This window comes from Schistocerca piceifrons, unplaced genomic scaffold, assembly GCF_021461385.2.
Source record: "Schistocerca piceifrons isolate TAMUIC-IGC-003096 unplaced genomic scaffold, iqSchPice1.1 HiC_scaffold_1418, whole genome shotgun sequence".
Classification (NCBI taxonomy): Eukaryota; Metazoa; Arthropoda; class Insecta; order Orthoptera; family Acrididae; genus Schistocerca; species Schistocerca piceifrons.
Window position 1 is genome coordinate 65,001 of NW_025727256.1, and position 5,000 is coordinate 70,000.

The 5,000-nt window shown below is 45.4% G+C and overlaps 1 pseudogene; it reads left to right on the forward strand.

Moving 5' to 3' along the window:
- The window catches only part of LOC124733990, a 10,942-nt pseudogene that overhangs the window by 2,714 nt on the left and 3,228 nt on the right, over positions 1–5,000 (forward strand).

A 5,000-nucleotide genomic window follows, 5' to 3' on the forward strand; every position in this document is an offset into this window, starting at 1 on the left:
TCAGAACTGGCACGGACTGGGGGAATCCGACTGTCTAATTAAAACAAAGCATTGCGATGGCCCTAGCGGGTGTTGACGCAATGTGATTTCTGCCCAGTGCTCTGAATGTCAACGTGAAGAAATTCAAGCAAGCGCGGGTAAACGGCGGGAGTAACTATGACTCTCTTAAGGTAGCCAAATGCCTCGTCATCTAATTAGTGACGCGCATGAATGGATTAACGAGATTCCCGCTGTCCCTATCTACTAGCTGCATAGCTGTCTCATGCTATGTGCCCCGATTTGTGTGGGCACATGGTTGGGAATAGGCAGCGGGGGAAGGATGCGACTCGAACATCTTAGCCTCTCCTTCCCAAGTGCCCCTGCTCGCCTTCTCGGGGTGCAGCTGTTAAGCCTTCGGGCGACCAAAGGGCAGGGGTGCGACGGCGTGCTGAACATCTTGTACGCCGGTTCCGGGTGCTGCATTTGTCGCGGCGGGATCCTGGCCCAAGTCGGCGAAGGTCACCCGCCTTGCCCCTGGAATTCCGGGGCATGATCCGCCAAGCCGGGGCGTGGTGACACGTCCCCGGTTAGGTTAGATGGGTCCAGACCCCCGAACGTCTGGGGGACCGGCCCGGCACCTGAGTAGGACCGGGTCTTTAGCCTTTTGGTGGAAACTCGGCCTAGTAGGGGGCGAAGGACGGAGGGTGAATCCGCTCTCCCGGAATGTGGGTGGCATTCGCCGGTAAGGGAGCGGGAGAAAACTTCGATGATGCAGCATTCGAAGAGGACTAGTGCGCTGTTCCCACGGCGCGCTAAACCTCGCAGCTCAGTTGTTGAAAGCTCTTGGTCAAGGGGCGGGACTGGTGAGCGAGCTGCAATTAGCCTCCCCCCATGCCAGAAGAGCCGGTCCGGGGAAAGAGACGGGCTCTCAACTCTTTGGTCTCTCTCAGAATCATGGCGGAAAATACAGAGAGAGAGACTTCCGAGCGATACGAGGTGAATGATGAAAATGAAATAAAGAGCGCAGCCGAAAGGCTAAAGGAGATAAATGCGCTACTGGTGACAGATAAAGGGAAGATGAGCAATGACAGATTAAATGAAATAAAAGACAAGCTGGCCCTATGGGCAATTGCCCAAAGCCAGCTTGAAGGTAGGATACAAGAGCTGGAACGACAAAATAAACAAATAATAGCCGAAAAAACAAAAACATACGCCACAGTGGTGGCAGGAGGACCACAGAAACAACAAATCAATATGAAAGAAAGTATAGAAAAAGTGACAGCAAAACAAGGAGTGGCATTATTTTTGAAGCCAAAAGAAGGACAGAGCGTAAAAGAGGTGAAGGAAATATTCACAAGAGTAATTAATCCAACCAAAGCAAAAGTTAAAATAAACAAAGTAGTAGTTGCAAAAAATGCAGTCATAGTGGAAACTCCCACCCAACAGGATAGGAACACAATAATGGGGCACAAAGATTTACAGAGATCGGTAATATGTGAGAGGACAAAGAAAAGATGGCCATTAATGACTGTATTTGATGTGTCAAATAGGTTGACACCAGAGGAACTAACGGAGTGTATTTACACTCAGAATTTTGAAGAAAAAATGAGCCCACAAGACTTCAAAAAGGAATTTAGACCAAAATTTAGAATGGGGAGAAAAGACAGAGATACGGGACATCAAGTAGTTGAGGTTTCCCCAACATTGAGAAAAGAACTCATACAAAATGGAAGAGTATATGTGGAGTATAGCTCAGTCGCGGTCAAAGATTATTGCGTGGTACCCAGGTGTCACAGATGTATGGATCTGGGTCACGTACAGAAGTACTGTACCTGGGGTGACCCCACCTGTGGTCACTGTGGAACGGACAACCACAACAAGAAAGAGTGCCCAGAGAAGAACAGACCTGAGACATGTATACCATGCAATAGAAGGGGAAAAAGAAAATGTAGAGCACCAAACTCCAAAGAATGCCCCACGTATCAGCTGTTACTAGGAAGACTTATACAAAGGACAGATTATGGAGATTAACCCCCAAGAGAAAAGAAAGAAGCATAAATCACCAAGCAAACAACTAAGAGATACGCTAAGGGGCATGAAAATCAGAGAAGCAGTAGGGGCAAGGGAAAAAGATGCAAAAGAAATCACGGATAAACAACCTGAAAATAAGGGAACAACAAAAAACACACGGGATAACAAACGGGATAACAAACAACACAAAACATGTACAGCACAAAACTGTATTGCCAATACCCCCATTGAAAGAACACCAACACAAGGGCGACCTCGGTCGCCCGTTTTTTATGACAAGAAAATGCAGATGGAGAGCGGAGATAGAAAGCAAGAGGTGCCCAAGACACAACGAGAAACACTGATACAAGACAAGAAACAAAATACAACAAGGGATGTACAAGTACAAACAATAAGCATGATAGACGCACAAGTACAAACAATGAACACGCAAGAAGCACAAATACAAACAGAAGGGCGACCTCGGTCGCCCATTTTTCATGAAAAGAAAATGCCGATGGAGGGCAGAGATGGGCGACCAGAGGCGCCCAGGACACAACACACTACACCAACACAGAGACAAAACAAAGACATAGAAAAGAACAACATAGGAAAGAAATACGGACGACCTCGGTCGTCCGTTTTTAATGAAAAGAAAACGCCGATGAAGGGCGAGGACGGACGACCGAGCTCGCCCAAAAGAGACCACTCAGAACACATAAAAGATAAAAACAATCAGTCAAGCAAGAGTGACACATATAATGCAATGGACCCAAAGAACACTTATAAGATATGCGAAAACGCACTGCAGATGGCAAGACTAGAAGAACCCGGTCTGCTAACCACTGCATTACGCCAACTAGTGAGAGTGGGGCACACAAACGGCTCGAGAATTACTTATCCAGCTTTGGCGGACGTTGACTGCATTCAGCTAGCCGCGGCCGGAATCCCCACGGAACACGAACAATTACAGGAAATAGTAAAGCAAGTATACGAAAGAAGAGGCGTAAAATACAATTTGGAAAATATATATATACAAATGGTAACAACATACGGCCGAATAGGATTTGACCCCAATAAGACATGGCCAGAAGATCATTACCATACATATCATCCGTAATGGATCTTTTAGTTCTCCAAATTAATACAATGAGAAGCGTACAAGTAAATTACGAGTTGCGTAAATTAGCAGAAGAACATAAAGCTGACATACTATGCTTGCAAGAACCGTACTCCCGGGAGGGTAAAATCCCAGGAATGACAGCCACGGCTCAAATAATCATGAAGGGAGAAAGACCAATGTCTGCAATAGTAATTTTAAATAGTAATATAAGAACAATAGTATTAAATCAATTTACAAATGAACATGTTGTAACAATCGAAGTACACGCCAAAAACACTAAGTGGTATTTAGTATCAATATATTGTCAGTATAGAGAGCCAATAACTATGTACCTAGAACAACTAAAGGAAATATGTAGAACTCTACAGGGCCATCAAGTAATCATAGCAATGGATGCAAACGCAAAGTCATTCCTGTGGCACAGCGGAGAACAAGACGAAAAAGGTCAGGAATTAGAAGATGCAATAAGTGAATTAAATCTAGATATAATAAACGCACCTAGCGAGATACCAACATATTCAAATAGAGCAGGGGCAAAAACAAATATAGATGTAACACTGGCAAATAACAGGGCTACCAATAAAATAGATAAATGGGAGGTATTGGAGAATGCAACGACCAGTGATCATAACGTAATAAAGTATATATTAAAATCAGAACAGAATGTGGCGCCACAGGAATGGCTTTCAGAATATGACTATAAAAAGGTAGACTGGGAAAGACTCTCCCGGGAGTACAGCCCGCCGGAGCTGGATGAGGATCTCGAGGTTGATGAAACAGCGGAGCAGATAGTTCAAAGTATAAAGGAAGTAATAGAAGCAGTCGTACCAAAGAGAAGCAGAGTCCAAAGCGTGCACCCGGCACCATGGACTCCAGAACTAAGTGACCTACGTCAGGCTACGCGCAGGGCAAGACGCAGGTATCAGCGCACATTTAACCCACAAGACAGGGAGCATAGACTGCGTATATACAGACAACTAAGGGAGAGATATAAAAGAGAAATTATAGAAGTTAGAAAAAGAAGCTGGGAAAATTTCGTAAGAAATAACCTGGCAATGGATCCCTGGGGAAAGCCATACAAGTTAGCTAGGGAAAAAATAAGAGCTCCAACAGTCTTATCATCTATAAGAATACCAGGCGAAAATAGAATGACCACAACCAGACAAGAAACAATAACGGTGCTCCTCCAAGCCCTGCTACCGGATGATGATCCCTCTGAGGACACACCGGAGCAGGCGGCTATAAGAGAGAGAGCACAAGAAGAATACAACAACAATACAATGGTCTACCCCTTCTCACCGCAGGAGGTGGTAGACGTAATATCAAACCTAAAAAGAGGAAAATCTCCCGGACCCGACAGGGTCACGGTTGAGGTACTTCAAGCAATAAAAGGAAAAATAGCCCCGATACTGGCAAACCTATATAATAAATGTCTGGAAAGAGGTACTTTTCCAAGGAGATGGAAAAGAGCAGAAATAATAATACTAAAGAAGCCAGACAAGGACCCAACAGAACACAAAGCATACAGGCCAATATGTCTGCTAGATACCTTGGGCAAAGCCCTTGAGAAATTGCTCTGTGCGAGATTGACTGGTCACCGGGAAATGGCAGGAATGCACGAATGGCAATTCGGTTTCCGCCGTGGAAAATCGACGGAAGACGCCATCAACACGGCGGCCGAACTTGTCAGCTCGTCGAACTGCACATATGTTCTAGGAGTGATGGTGGACATCTCAGGGGCGTTTGATAATCTGTGGTGGCCGGCGCTGTTTACCTGCTTGCAGGATATGCAGTGTCCGGCGGCACTATACAGATGTTTCAAGAGCTACTGTAGAGACCGGGTGGTACAGATGACGTCCCCGAATGCGGTTGTGACCAAGAACATCAC